The sequence below is a fragment of the Triticum urartu genome, chromosome 6 (assembly GCF_003073215.2).
Source record: "Triticum urartu cultivar G1812 chromosome 6, Tu2.1, whole genome shotgun sequence".
In the NCBI taxonomy this organism is placed as follows: Eukaryota; Viridiplantae; Streptophyta; class Magnoliopsida; order Poales; family Poaceae; genus Triticum; species Triticum urartu.
The window spans coordinates 118,644,905-118,660,984 of NC_053027.1; positions in this window are offsets into that span (position 1 = coordinate 118,644,905).

Here is a 16,080-nt window from a genome sequence, read left to right on the forward strand (position 1 = left end):
CCACGAGCTCTCCAGCATTTCATGGGCACAACGCCCGTGGAGATGTACAAATTGTTCTTCGGATCACAAGCAATGTGTCCGGACTTGACCGAGGACGCAGGTTTGAGCTGCAACCGCCCGGATACTCAAGTAAGTAGCCCTGTGCCCGGACTCGCAATCCGCATATCATAAAATTGCCCTTAAAAGAGCTGTCCTTTAAACAGGAGTGGATAGCGAAAGCAAAGCTAATCAGGTGTCCGGCCCCCCTCCCCGAGACCACGTCGGGTCCCGTGCTAGTCAGGATGTTGGAGGTTGTGCCTTCGGAGGAAAGCGAGGGAGGGGACAAGGAAGCTATGGCCTCCTCGAAGGAGGCTGTTTGGAAGGGAGGAATCGAAAATTCCTCTCCTCAGGGGAAGAAGACGACCGCCTCTGAAGACCCGCAGACCATGGCCTCAAAGCGGGGGAAGAAATCTTCGCCCGAGGGTCCTGTGTTGGGGGATACTTCGGCCAAATTATGCCCTCAAGGGGATCAGCCCTCCACCGAGCCGTAAGTAGAGAGGAGTTTTCTTTTTAAGAAATGAGAGAAATCCTTGCTTTATATCTGAGAAAAGTTTTACCTTGTAGCTCGGACCTTAGCCCTTCTCAGCAGAGCTCGTCTTCGGGGGATCTTCTTCCGGAGATGATGGAGAGCGGAACGCCTCCCCCTGCCGTACCGCCTTGCGAGGCGGGCGACACTGAGGTATCGTCGCGGAGGGTTTCTCCGAATCCGGCAGGGCCGGAAGGTAGTCATATGGCCCCCCAAAGCCCTCCGCGTCCGGCCTTTGAAAAGGGCCATCGGACGAGTCCGGCACCGTCTGGTGCGCGGTCGGAGGAGCTGAAGGATCTGCTAGGGCGAGCATCTATCTCAGAGGAGCACCGTGCATTGATGGGTATGGTGATTGAGAGGATTTCATCTGCGGAGAGCGGATTGCACGAGGCCGTCAGGAGTTTAATGACAGGCTTTGAGGTACGCGAAATAATGTACCCTTTTTGGGCAGTTGCGCATAAATAAGATGCGCCCTGTGTAGATAGTAGCCCCTGAGACTCTGTGTGTTGTCAAAAGTGACGGCGCGCAGAGGATCATAATCCCAGGTCTAATACGCCGCCTTCATACGTAGGTGGCGAAGTGTCGGGTGGCCAGCCGGACTGATGAATTTGCCGAGCTAAAGCGGCAACTTGACGTGGCAGATGCCGACATCGCGCTTGTCAACAAGCGGCTTGACGAGGCACAAGGTATGTAATTACTCCGGCGACACCTGGTAAGAGGAGCTTTATGCCAGTATCTTACAATGTCTGCGCTTGATGCAGATGGTGCTGCTGCCATGGAGAATCTTTGGGCGGAACTTGCCTGAGCCAAGGAGCAAGCCAGGAAAAGTGATGCGGCTGCCGGAAAGGCAATTGAAGAGCTGAAAGCCGAACAGGCTGCTCACTACCGAAGCAAGAAGGAAATGGCCGAGATGGCTGTGAAGCTGAAGAGCGCTGCTGACCGTTGCAAGCTTCTTGAAAAAGAAGATCAGGCGGAACAGAAGGACCTGGAGAAGGCCATTGCCGATGCCAAGGATGCTTGCTCTGCGATGAGAGCTATGAAGGAGGAGCTGCGTCAGGCAGGAGAGATCACGGCTGGAAAGCCCTTTATGCTGCGGAGGAAGTTCTGTGATCCTAAACATGCCCCGTTAGACCGGATGTGGAGTACGACAGACACCTATCTGGATTTGGCAGCGAGTGCCGCAGATCGCGAAGTGGAAAAGCTCTTTTGGTCGCAGTTCCACAATCCGCAGCGTCCACTGTCATTAGCCGATCGTTTGGCCGAATGGGCCGAGCTAAATAGGTTGTCCGGACTCGCCATGAAGTATGTCATGAGTCATCTGTGGCCAGAGAGGCCAGAGCCGAAAAGTTATTTCAACTTGGTGCGGCGCCACATATCAATGCGATGAAGAGGTCAGCGTGCATAGAGGATGCGCGGATGGCTCTTGCCCGTGTCAAGACATACTGGGCGGAAATGGAGGCCACCGCTGTTGCATCCCCAGACTCGGATGGAAGTCGAGTACCTGCCGAGCACTATTTTCAGGAAGTTCTGCAAGGCGCTCGTTTAATAGAGACGCAATGCTCGAAGGATACTATATTCGAATAGCATATATTATTGTAAAACAATATTTTGATAAATTGTAGAAGCTTTTTATACTTGTGCCTGCAAGTGTTATAATACCTCCTGTGCGGCTGTTTAACATATATGTATATATAATCTGAAAGATGGCAGTCGTCGGCTTCAGCCCCCACGCACATAATGCGGGGGTGTTCGCAGAAGGCACATTTTCACACTTGATCCAACGTCTTGGTCCTACAAAGGAGGTGATAGCGCAGCGAACTAGGCAATCGGACTATGATGCTTTATCACTTTCACTTAGCCATAGGAGTTTGACAGTGAGGCTACTTATTAGCCCCTGGTGGCGCCTGCGCTCGCCCGAACTCGGGGCGCGTATGTGCCTGGCCGGGAAGCGGCCCTTCGTTAATGCGGAGGAATCCTAAAGATTCCGGTAAGTCATCGAGTGGTTGACCAGTCTCACGCTATATCATGACAGTCAGTTTTCGGCTTTCTCTACTGAGGTGCTTGCCTGGCCGAACCGGGGCACAATCGCAGTAGTTCTCCTGGTGCCGCCTTAGCCGATAGAGCGGAACGTAAGGTAGCAAAACACAGGAGCCGGGCAAACCCAACATTTGACCAAAGACATGATTCGGAGCTGATGCATATAAGGCCAAACTCGCGACGCCGAACACTCCCTAAGGTATTCGGTCTTTATGAGGGCGGGCGGGATAACGCCCTTAGTAATAATCCCCTAGTGTCCAGGTACGCGCAAAACTCTGACGTGGCCACATGCCAAAACGCCAGCCTCCTCCTTGGTTATACCAAGAAACCAGGGGATGTGTATCAACAAGAGACAGTAAAAAAGGTTTACGCATGGTCTTAATCTGAAAAGAATCCTTGGAACGGGTCCCTGCTGCACGTCTGCGCCTGTGTCTCCGTTGTGCCGTATCCTGGACGGGCGTAGCACGGTGTTCATCTGTAAAAGAGAGGAACTTAGTTAAAGAAAGATCGTGCTGAACATGAGTTATACTAAATAAACAAAGTATAAATCGAAATGGGTAAAATTGAGCTTTATTGTCTCTTGTTTTATATGCGCGGAGCCCCTAGTACAGGGGTATACGGCTATTAAGCCTTTATCAATTGTATGTTTATGCCGGACTCGTCTAGCCGTGTCCATGGTCTTGACGACCTGTTTAGGTGCTTTGGCTGGTGAATCCGCTTTATTGTGGGGCTGTCAAGGCAGCCACACTGTCTTCCGCGCGGGAGGAACACCCAATGTTTTCCCTTTAATGAGATGATGCCTCATGGACCGGGCATCTTAAGCGTAAGAGATGCATAATGCGGTATTGTGTTAAAGCGGGCGAAAGCTTCGCGTCCCAGCAGTGCTTGATAGCTACTTGAGAATGGGGCGATGTGGAAAGTTAGCTGTTCACGACGGAAGTTATCGGGGGAGCCGAACATAACTTCTAGCCGGAGAGAACCCATGCAACGGGCATCCGGGCCTGGCGTTACCCCTTGAAAGGAGGTTTTGCTATGGCGAATTTTTTTTGGGTCTATCCCCATGTTGCGGATTGTGTCCTGGTATAACAGGTTTAGACCACTGCCGCCGTCCATCAGGACATTTGTAAAGTGGAGTCCACCGATTATTGGATCTAATACCAAGGCAGTCCAGCCTGCATTCCGGATACTTCTAGAGTAATCCTGATGGTCGAAGGTGATCGGTTTTAACAACCATTGGCGAGACTCCTTTGGGATAGGCCGTATGGCGCGTATCTCTATTGGCGTCATTCTGTTTGTCACGTGAAGTAAGTTTACTGTTTTGACTTCTTGTGGGAAATCCTTTTGTTTCCTGGTGCTCTGCTTGTGGGGTTCGTCGTCGTCCTCAATTGGTGTGTCGAGCCCCTTGTGTTCGGTGTTGAGTTTGCCGGATTGCTTGAAAACCCAACAATCTCTGTGGGTATGGTTCATAGGCTTCCCGGGAGTACTGTGTATTTGACATATCTTGTCCAAGATTTTGTTTAAGTTGGATAGCTCGTCCCTGTTATCCTTGAGGGGCGGCTTTCTCTGATTCTGTCGCGAGCTTTTGAATCCGGCGTTGACCGCCGTGCTCTTTGGGCTGTTTCCCTTATTCCGACGCTAGTCCTTGCTGCGTCGAGGTTTTTCGTTTCCATCCCTAACTTCGGATGTACTTGGGTCGCTGGTGCTACATCTTGCCAACCAGCTGTCCTCTCCTGCGCAAAAGCGGGTCATGAGGCTTGTTAATGCGGCCGTTGTTCTTGGCTTTTCTTTGCCGAGGTGTCTGGCGAGCCATTCTTCATGAACGTTATGCTTAAAAGCTGCTAGGGCTTCAGCGTCCGGACAGTCGACTATCTGATTCTTTTTAGTAAGAAGTCTGTTCCAGAATTTCCGGGCTGACTCTCCGGGCTGTTGAGTTATGTGATTGAGATCGTCTGCATCCGGAGGGCGGACATAGGTCCCTTGAAAATTTGCCCGGAAAGCATCCTCAAGCTCTTCCCAACTTCCAATGGTGTTTTTGGGAAGGCTTTTGAGCCAATGCCGGGCTGACCCTTTAAGTTTGAGGGGTAAGTATTTTATGGCGTGGAGGTCATCTCCTCTGGCCATGTGTATGTGGAGGATATAATCCTCAATCCAGACCCCAGGGTCTGTTGTTCCGTCGTACGCCTCTATGTTTACGGGCTTGAATCCCGCTGGAAATTCATGGTCCAGCACCTCCTCGGTGAAACATAGGGGGTGTGCGGCACCCCTGTATTTGGGTGTGCTGTGATGTTCGGATATTTGTTGTGTTGCATTGCTTACTAGAGCTTGCTTTCTTGGCCCGTAGATAGATCTGCCTGGGCCATCTTTTTGATGTGGATCCTTTGGTGGATCGCGTGCCGGCTTGTGTGCGGCGCCGCTTGCCGCTCCATGCTGGCCATGCGGTCGTCTATCCGACCGGGTGGCCTTCCTGTTTTTTGACTGCGGGGGCTCTAAGGCCTCCTCGTCAAATTCAGGCAGTAGCTTTCGCTTTGGCTAGCTTTTTGTGCGGCGACTGCCGCCATATTTGTCTGCGGTGTTGCGTACTTTGCTCCATCTGATTCTGAGTGCATCTTCCGCAGTTTTGAGCTTCCGCTTCTGCTTTTTCAGGCTACACGCAGTGGCGACGAGCCTTTTGTGGAGGTTCTTCTGCTCCATGGGCCTATCCGGCGTAAGGTCGTCCGGACTGTTGTTTTCGCCGGGGACGGGGTGTCCGGTTTGTTTATCCAAGTTGCCCTGTTCGGGCGGTTGCTCGAAGGCATGTTCGTCGTCCGCCGGCTCGTCCTGCTCTATGGCTGGGTCTGTATGGCTACTGTCTCTGTCGAGGCGGGGCTTGGAGCGGCGCTTACGTCGCCGCTTTGATTGCTTTTTGAGTGAACGATCCCTCGTTGCATCCCTGTGTTCCTCGTCGTCGCTTCCTTTGGGTGTGTCCACCATGTATACATCATGAGATGAGGTGGCTGTCCAGTGCCTTATAGGCGTTGGTTCATGTTCATCTCCTACATTGTCGTCCATACCGTCGATGTCTTCGGAGTCGAAGTCGAGCACGTCTTTTAAATTATCGATAGTGGCTACGAAGTGGGTGGTGGGTGGGCATCGGATTTCTTCGTCGTCCACATCCCAATCCTGCCGGTCATAGTCCGGCCAGGACTCTCCTGACAAAGAGGGATACCTGAGTGAATTCAAAATGTCGCCGAAGGGCGAGTGCTGAAAGATGTCTGCGGCGGTGAACTCCATGATCGGCGCCCAATCGGATTCGATCAGTAGGGGCGCGGAGGGCTCGGAGTCCGGCATCTTGGAGTCACGGGCTTCGCGGAGGACAAGGCTGGTGTTTGGCTTGATCGCCGTAGAGATTGCAGCCCCCGAGGCGGTGTCTAACCACCCATCCTCGATTGGTGTGGTCGGCTCCGAGCCAAGGGTCGGAGCGGACACAGGTGCGGCCTCCAGGGCACTGTTCGGCGGCAGAGCTAGATCATGCCCACCGGGACAGTGCGGCACGCTCGGCTGCGGCTCAGATCCGTCGAAGATCAAGTCTCCACGGTCGTCCGCTGTGTAGTTTAAACTTCCAAATCTGACCTGACGGCCAGGGGCGTAGCTTTCGATCTGCTCCAGATGGCCAAGCGAATTGGCTCGCAGTGCAAAGCCGCCAAATACGAAGATCTGTCTGGGGAGAAAAGTCTCACCCTGGATCGCATCGTCGTTGATGACCGGAGGAGCCATCGGGCCTAAAAGTGACGACACAGAGGAACTCTCAATGAAAGCACCAATGTCGGTGTCAAAACCGGCAGATCTCGGGTAGGGGGTCCCGAACTGTGCGTCTAGGCAGATGGTAACAGGAGACCGGGGACACGATGTTTTTACCCAGGTTCGGGCCCTCTCGATGGAGGTAAAAGCCTACGTCCTGCTTGATTAATATTGATGATATGGGTAGTACAAGAGTAGATCTACCACGAGATCAAGGAGGCTAAACCCTAGAAGCTAGCCTATGGTATGATTGTTGTTCGTCCTACGGACTAAAACCCTCCGGTTTATATAGACACCGGAGAGGGCTAGGGTTACATAGAGTCGGTTATAATGGTAGGAGATCTACATATCCGTATCGCCAAGCTTGCCTTCCACGCCAAGGAAAGTCCTTTCCGGACACGGGACGAAGTCTTCAATCTTGTATCTTCATAGTCCAGGAGTCCGGCCGAAGGTATAGTCCGGCTATCCGGACACCCCCTAATCCAGGACTCCCTCACTTATGATGATGCTAGTACCTTGCTTGATAAAAAAATTGCTAGAGTAATACAACATGATGTTGTTGAATCTGATGATGAGCTTGAAACTGAAACTCCTGAAACACCTGCTAGAACTAGCCCTCCTAGATATGAATTGCCTAAGGTACCAGAAGGTTATGTTATGAGTGAAGAAACAACTAGAGATATTCTTGGTTGCAATGATAGAGATGATCTAGAGAAATTATTACACAAGTATAAAGCAAAATCTCTGAATGCTAGAATGAAATGTGATCCTAAGTTTGCTACTTCACCTATCTTTATTGATGATAAGTATTATGAATTCTCTGTCGACCCAGAGTTAATTACTTTGGTCGAATCTGATCCTTTCCATGGTTATGAAACTGAAACTGTTGTGGCACATCTTACTAAGTTGAATGATATAGCCACCCTTTTTACTCATGATGAGAAAACTCGCTATTACTTTATTCTCAAATTATTTCCTTTCTCATTAAAGGGTGATGCTAAAGCTTGGTAGAATACTCTTGCTCTTGGTTGTGTGCGTAGTGCCCAAGATATGATTTATTACTTCTATGAAAAATATTTTTCTGCTCATAAGAAACAAGCTGCCTTACAGGAAATATTTAACTATGTGCAAACTAAAGAAGAGAGTCTCCCACAAGCTTGGGGGAGGCTTTGCCAGTTACTTAATGCTTTGCCTGATCATCCTCTTAAGAAATGAAATACTTGATATCTTCTATAATGGACTAACCGATGCTTCTAGGGACTTCCTAGATAGTTGTGCTAGTTGTGTTTTCAGGGAACAGACTATTGCTCAAGCTGAAGAATTATTGAATAACATATTGAAAAATTATGATGATTGGACTATTCCTGAACCACGGCCTAAACCCACTCCGACGAAGAGGGGTATATTATATCTTAGTCATGAAGATATGCAAGAGGCAACGAAATCTATGCAGGAAAAAAGGTATTAAAGCCGAGGATGTTAAAAATTTACCTCCTATTGAAGAAATACATGGGCTTAATACACCACCACTGCCTAAGGTGGTAGAGGTAAATTCTCTTATGAAGTTTAATGATAGTGATAATCCTCACAATATGCATCCTAGTTAATGCCTTTATGAGTTTGAAAACTACATTAGAAAACAAGATCACTTCAATGCAAATGTTATGAAACAATTGAAATATAATTCTGATATGATTGCTCGCTTGAGTGATTTGTTATTTAGAATATCAAATGATGTTAGAGGTGTTGGAAAACATGCTTCTATGGTTCAAGCTCAACTAGAATAAGTTGCTAAATCACAAAGAGAATTGCTTGATGAAATGAATCATAATATGCATGACTTTGCCGTTAGAGTTGCAACTAGAGGAGGTAAAATGACTCAGGAACCACTTTATCCTGAGGGACATCCTAAAAGAATAGAACAAGATTCACAAAGAGCTAACACTAGTGCACCTAGTACTTCTAGAAAGAAAAAGAAAAATGATAGGACTTTGCATACTTCTAGTGAACCTGAAATAGAAAAACCTCCTGATAATGAAAATGAAACTTCTATCTCAGATGCTAAAACTCGGTCTCGTAATGAACATCCACCTAGTGATAATGAAAAAGATGATGATGAGGTTCATGAAGACACTCAATCAAATGATAAAGAACCGGATAATGATGTTGAGATAGAACCACCTGTTGATCTTGATAACCCACAACCCAAAAATAAAAGGTGTGATAAAAGAGACTTTGTTGCTAGAAAACACAGTAAAGAAAGAGAACCGTGGGTTCAAAAACCTATGCCTTTTCCACCCAAGACAACTAGAAAGAAAGATGATGAAGAATTTGAACGCTTTGCTGAAATGTTGAGGCCAGTCTTTTTTCGTACTCGCTTGACTGATATCTTGAAAATACCTCCTTATGCAAAGTATATGAAAGACATCATCACAAATAAGAGAAAAATAGCGGAAGCTGAAATCTCCACTATGCTTGCTAATTATACTTTTAAAGATGGAATACCTAAAAAACTTGGAGATCCGGGTATACCAAGTATACCTTGCTCTATCAAAAATAATTATGTGAAAACTGCTTTGTGTGATTTAGGAGCTGGTGTTAGTATTATGCCTTTCTCTTTATATAAAAGACTTTACTTGAATAAACTCACACCTACTGAAATATCTTTGCAAATGAGTGACAAATCAACTGCCATACCTATCGGTATCTGTGAGGATGTGCCCGTTGTTGTTGCTAATGTTACTATTTTGACTGACTTTGTTATACTTGAGATGCCCGAGGACGACAACATGCCGATTGTCCTTGGTAGAACCTTCTTGAATACCACAGGGGCTGTTATTGATTGCCATAAAAGCAAGGTCACTTTTCATATCAATGGTAATGAGCATACGGTGCACTTTCCGAAGAAACAATTCCAAGTGAATGGTATTAATGTTATTGAAAAATCTCCGACAATCACTATGAAAGTTTTAAAATACCTCTACCTGCTGTCAAAAAGAAATATGAAATGCTTATTGTAGGGGAAATGCATATCCCCATGAGGTAACCTAGTGATTTACGAAAGTTCTTCGGTTTCATGCTAATCGAAAGTGGTTGTGAATAAGACTTGATCAACCTTATTAATGAATCATTTTTGAACGATATAAAGTTGATGAATTTAGTAAGCACTACATTCTGTCCCTACTTTTCAATTTCTGTTTTTATTAGTTAAATAAAATAAAATGCCATGTTTTGTCTATTTTCTGAATTTCCCGTGCAATAAAAAAATGACCCAAAAATAAAAGTTCTTAGAATGCCCGGAAAATTGAACATGATTTTTTTTGAATATTTGAGAACTATTGGTGCAAATAACATCAGAGGGAGGTGCACCAGGTGGGCACAACCCACCTGGGCGCGCCCTGGTGGGTTGTGGTCCCCACGTGGCCCCCTCACTTATCTCTTTAGCCCACATCATCACCTACCTCCAGAAAAAATTCCTCATTGCTCTCTCTCCTGTGTTCTTGAGCTCAAACCCGCGGATTTCGATCGCTTTGCTCGAGGCACTGTTTCCGAAACTGTTTCGGGGGATTGTTGCTTGGTATGTGACTCCACCATTTGTCCAATTAGTTTTTGTTTTAGTGGTTTAAACTTTGAATAATTAGTTACTCTTGGTGCTGCTGTAGATGTGCTTGCATGTTCGATTCTTAGTGTTCTCAATTTTGTGAAGTTTTGTTGAGAAAATTTTGTGGACTTTCAGATTTTTATTTTCAGAAAATTGTACGTGAACATGAATATCTTCAGGAAGTTTGGCTCTAAGAAGAACTCCAAGGGTGTTATTGGGGAGTCTTCTGACAGTGATCTCCACCCTCGGAGGTTGGCAGAGGTACGGCCGTGCAAATGGCCGCACACCCCGTTCCTGCAAGAGGCTGGAATCCATGAGGAGTTCATGCAATACATCGCTAATGCCGGCCTCACAGACTTCATCGCAGATGAGTTTGACCAACACCAAATCCTCTCTAACTTCTTTGTTCAAAGTTTTACTTTCCTGCCTAGAAATAATCCTCCCGAAGTGAGCTGTGACTTATATGCTGAAAACCATCAGATACCATTTACTGAATTTTGTGACATATGCATGATCCCCTCTGATGGGAGCTTGGCCGAGCCTAGGCCGGCTAGGTTTGAGGCCTTTTATCGCACTTTGACAGTGGGGGATGCGAGAGGGGTGTCAGCCACCACGGCTGCTAGCTTACACTTTCCTGCTATACATTATTTTGCTTTATTTGTTGCTAAGTGTCTGCTTGCTAGAAAGAAATTAGGTGCGCTCAGCGCACCAGACTTTGCTGTTTTACGCCAGGCGCTGGAGGGTGACAACACTTATAGCTTGGGGGCTATTGTGGCTCGTCGCCTCCATCTTAATAAATCTCAGGGGGGAATACATGGTAGGATTTTTGCTACTCGCTTGGCGGCTCACTTCGAGGTTGAGATATGCCCTCATGATTACCCTCTGACCAAGGTTTACCTAGACCGTGCTGCCATGGATCACCACCATTTTACTGATGATAAATCCCCTGATATTCCTATTCCTTATAACCTGGTCTTTAGCGTTAAAACTTGTGATATTATCCCCTTGCCTGCTCCTGCTTTGTTTGATTCTGTTGCCAGGGGCGGATATAGGATTATGCCTGAGGACATCACCGCCTACCAGAACGCTCAGGCTGCTGCAGAGGTAGTGGAGGAGCCTCTGCAGTGGGATCATTGGATGCCCGCTCCTCAGTACCCCTACTACCCTCCAGGCTACTGATCGATTACCAACTTAGGCCAAAAGCCTAAGCTTGGGGGAGTATGTGTTCTCACCGACATTACATTCATGTTCACATATCATTCTATCTGTCGGTGCTCACACTTTTTCATTGTATCATCCATGCTTAGATTTATTTTCTTGCTTTCTTCTTGTGTGTTTGAAAAACTTTAGAAAAACCAAAAAAAATTAGTTGTACTAATTTACTTCCTATGCATGCTTAGTAGTAGCACTAAAAAGAAAATCCAAAAAGATTTCCTTATACTTCTTCTGCTTGTTGGGAGCTTTCCCGTGTAAATAGTTTTTCTCGTTTTTGTTTTTTATTTGCTTGTTGAAGAAAACCAAAAACTCCAAAAATATTTCAGTGTGTGTCTCTGAATTTTTTTATTCGAGTCTTACCGAGGAGAAGACCACAACGAAAATGTTGAGTGGCTCTCATATGAATAACTGTAGAACTAATAAAGAGCCCATTTTACCTTGTCTTCTCCTATTGAATAAAATGTTTTACAGATTCCAGCTTAGTCCACGGCACTCTTGCACTATTATTATTTTCATATCGTTCGGTCATGCAAGTGAAAGGCAATAATGACGATATTCGATGAACTGGCCGTGGCAAAGAGAAACTGGTATGAACTCGACTTGTTCTATTTGTGTAAATATGTTTAACCTAGTATCCACGCTTCAGCCCATTATGATTAAACATGTTTCCAGTGACAATTAGAGATTATAGTTTCTCATGCCATGCATAAGTAGCTAGGAGTGGATAATGATTTATCTTGTATATTGCTACCTCTTGAGCATGCGTTGGTTTTCCCTTGAAGAGGAAAGGGTGATGCAGCACAATAGCTTAAGTATTTCCCTCAGAATTTGAGAACCAAGGTATCAATCCAGTAGGAGGTAACACACAAGTCACCTAGTACCTGCACAAACAAACAAGAACCTCGCAACCAACGCGATAAAGGGGTTGTCAATCCCTTCACTGTTTCGAATACTTCTGTAACCCCAAAAATTCTGAAATAAATTGGTGGACGTGAGGAATTTGTCTATTAATCATATGCAAAAATAATCAACTTAATTGCACTCTCCAGTAAAAAATGGCAGCAAATCTCGTGAGTGCTAAAGTTTCTGTTTTTTAACAGCAAGATCACAAAGACTTCCCCAAAATCTTCCCAAAGGTTCTACTTGGCACAAACATTAATTAAAAGCATAAAACCACATCTAAATAGAAGCTAGACGAATTATTTATTACTAAACAGAAACAAAAATAAAATTGGGTAGCCTCCCAACAAGCGCTATCGTTTAACGCCCCTAGCTAGGCATTGATAATTTCAATGATGCTCACATGAAAGACAAGAATTGAAGCACAAAGGGAGCATCATGAAACACGTGACAAACACATCTAAGTCTAACATACTTCCTATGCATAGGCATCTGATAGGCAAACAAATTATCATAGCAAGCAAAAACTAGCATATGCAAGGAAGCGGAAAGAAACAATAGCAATCTCAACATAACGAGAGGTGATTTAGTAAAATGAAAATTTCTACAATCATAATTTCCTCTCTCATAATAATTACATGTGGGATCATAGGAAAATTCAACAAAATAGCTATCACATAAAATATCTTCAACACGATCCACATGCATGCAAAGTTGACACTCTTCCAAAATAGTGGGATTAACATTAACTAAAGTCATGACCTCTCCAAACCCACTTTCAATAATATTGCAAACACCATTATCAATCTCATATTCATCATGGGTCTTAAATAAATTTTCAAGATCAAAAGAAGAATCACCCCAATCATGATCATTGCAACAAATAGTAGTCATAGCAAAACTAGCATCCCCAAGCTTGGGGTTTCGCATATCATTAACACAATTGACATTAAGAGAATTCATGATAACATTATTGCAATCATGCTTTTCATCTAAGGAACTATCAAGTGTGGGTGCAATAGCAACGATCTCATGTTTAACATAAGGAACTATAGCAAAATCATCTTCATAAATATTGGAATCATGGCCACAAGAATAGCAAGCATCATGTTCATCAAGGGATATTTCAATCAAATCATCGGAATAATAATTATCTATAGATTCATGCATATCATTATTTTCTTCCCAAGCAACGGTCATTCTTCCAATAAATTCTTTGACATAGACATCATGAGCATAGTTTTCATAGCAATATTTAAGTATGTCAAATTTTTCAGATTCGTAGAGAGTAATATCATACTTTTCAATCAAAGAAGCAACTTCATAAGCACCCTTAAAAGCAACAAATTCTTCAGTTTGTTCGATATCATAGTAATTACAAACACCCTTGTCAGAAGAAGATAAGATTTCATTATCATTAAACTCACATAGGTAGGGGAGGTGTTTTTTAGGGTTCTTAGAGCAACAAGTAAAATCATAAATTTAACAAAGATTCCAAGCATAACATAGCAACCTGTTTATTTGATCCCATAAGAGTCTCCCTTTTTCAGATAAACGGTGATGCACAACATGAGCATGCTCATCTAAAGATTTCCCATCAACTAGGCTAGTTGGGGCTTCAGCACGAGCGCATAAGGATTGAAGATGATCCAAGTAGAACAGTTTAAGTGGATTCATATCAATAGATTTTTAGCAAGCAAAGATGCAAGCAAATAGAAAGCACATGGAAACACAAACAAAGATACATACGGGAAGAAGGCGAAGAAAAGGAAAAGGTGAAGTGGGGGTGAGGAAAACAAGAGGAAAATGGCATATAATGTAATGCGAGGGATAAGAGTTTGTGCTGGGTACTTGGTATGTCTTGACTTGTGCTTAGATCTCCCCGGCAACGGTGCCAGAAATCCTTCTTGCTACCTCTTGAGCATGCATTGGTTTTCCCTTGAAGAGGAAAGGGTGATGCAGCACAGTAGCGTAAGTATTTCCCTTAGTTTTTGAGAACCAAGGTATCAGTGCTGTAGGAGGTAACACACAAGTCACCTAGTACCTGCACAAACAAACAAGAACCTCACAACCAACGCGATAAAGGGGTTGTCAATCCCTTCACGGTCACTTACGAAAGTGAGATCTGATAAAGACAATAAGATAAATATTTTTGGTATTTTTGTGATATAGATTGGAAAATAAAGATTGCAAAATAAACGGTAATAGAAATAGCAAATTGATATGGAAATAATAAGATGGAAGATAGACCCGGGGGCCATAGGTTTCACTAGTGGCTTCTCTCAAGATAGCAAATTCTATGGTGGGTGAACAAATTACTGTCGAGCAATTGATAGAAAAGCGAATACTTATGAAAATATCTAGGCATGATCATGTATATAGGCATCACGTCCGCGACAAGTAGACCGAAACGATTCTGCATCTACTACTATTACTCCACACATCGACCACTATCGAGCATGCATCTAGAGTATTAAGTTCATAAGAACAGAGTAACTCATTAGGCAAGATGACATGATGTAGAGGGATAAACTCAAGCAATATGATATAAACCCCATCTTTTTATCATCGATGTCAACAATACAATACGTGCCTTGCTGCCCCTGCTGTCACCGGGAAAGGACACTGCAAGATTGAACCCAAAGCTAAGCACTTCTCCCATTGCAAGAACGATCAATCTAGTAGGCCAAACCAAACTTATACTTCGAAGAGACTTGCAAAGATATTTAAATCATGCATACAAGATTTCAGAGAAGAAACAAATATTGTTCATAGATAATCTTGATCATAAACCCACAATTCATCGGATCTCGAGAAACACACCGCAAAAAGAATTACATCGAATAGATCTTCAAGAGAATCGAGGAGAACTTTGTATTGAGATCCAAAGACAGAGAAGAAGCCATCTAGCTAATAACTATGGCCCCGAAGGTCTGTGGTAAACTAGTCACACATCATCGAAGAGGCTATGGTGTTGATGTAGAAGCCCTCTGTGATCAATTCCCCCTCCGGCAGAGCGCCGGAAAAGGCCCCAAGATGGGATCTCATTGGTACATAAGGTTGCGGCGGTTGAAATAGGGCTTCGTGGTGCTCCTGGATGTTTTAGGGGTATATGGGTATATATAGGAGGAAGAAGTATGTAGGTGGAGCTACGAGGGGCCCACGAGGGTGGGGGGCGCGCCTCCCTGCCTCGTGGCCTCCTCGCTTCTTTCTTGACGTCCACTCCAAGTCTCCTCGATCACGTTTGTTCCAAAAATAACTCTCCCGAAGGTTTCATTCCGTTTGGATTCCGTTTGGTATTCCTTTTCCGCGAAACACTGAAATAGGCAAAAAATAGCAATTTGCACTGGGCCTTTGGTTATTATGTTAGTTCCAAAAATAATATAAAAGGTAAATAAAGCCCATTAAACATCCAAAATAGATAATATAATAGCATGGAACAATCAAAAATTATAGATAAGTTGGAGACGTATCAAGCATCCCCAAGCTTAATTCCTGCTCGTCCTCGAGTAGGTAAATGATAAAAACAGAATTTTTGATGTGGAATGCTACCTAGCATAATTCTCAATGTAATTTTCTTTATTGTGTCATGAATGTTCATATCCAAAAGATTCAAGACATAAGTTTAATATTGACATAAAAATAATAATACTTCAAGCATACTAACAAACCAATCATGTCTTCTCAAAATAACATGGCCAAAGAAAGTTATCCCTACAAAATCATATAGTCTGGCTATGCTCTATCTTCACCACACAAAGTATTTAAATCATGCACAACCCCGATGACAAGCCAAGCAATTGTTTCATACTTTTGGTGTTCTCAAACTTTTTCAATCTTCACGCAATATATGAGCGTGAGCCATGGACATAACACTATAGGTGGAATAGAATGGTGGTTGTGGAGAAGACAAAAGGAGAAGATAGTCTCACATCAACTAGGCGAATCAATGGGCTATGGAGATGCCCATCAATAGATATCAATG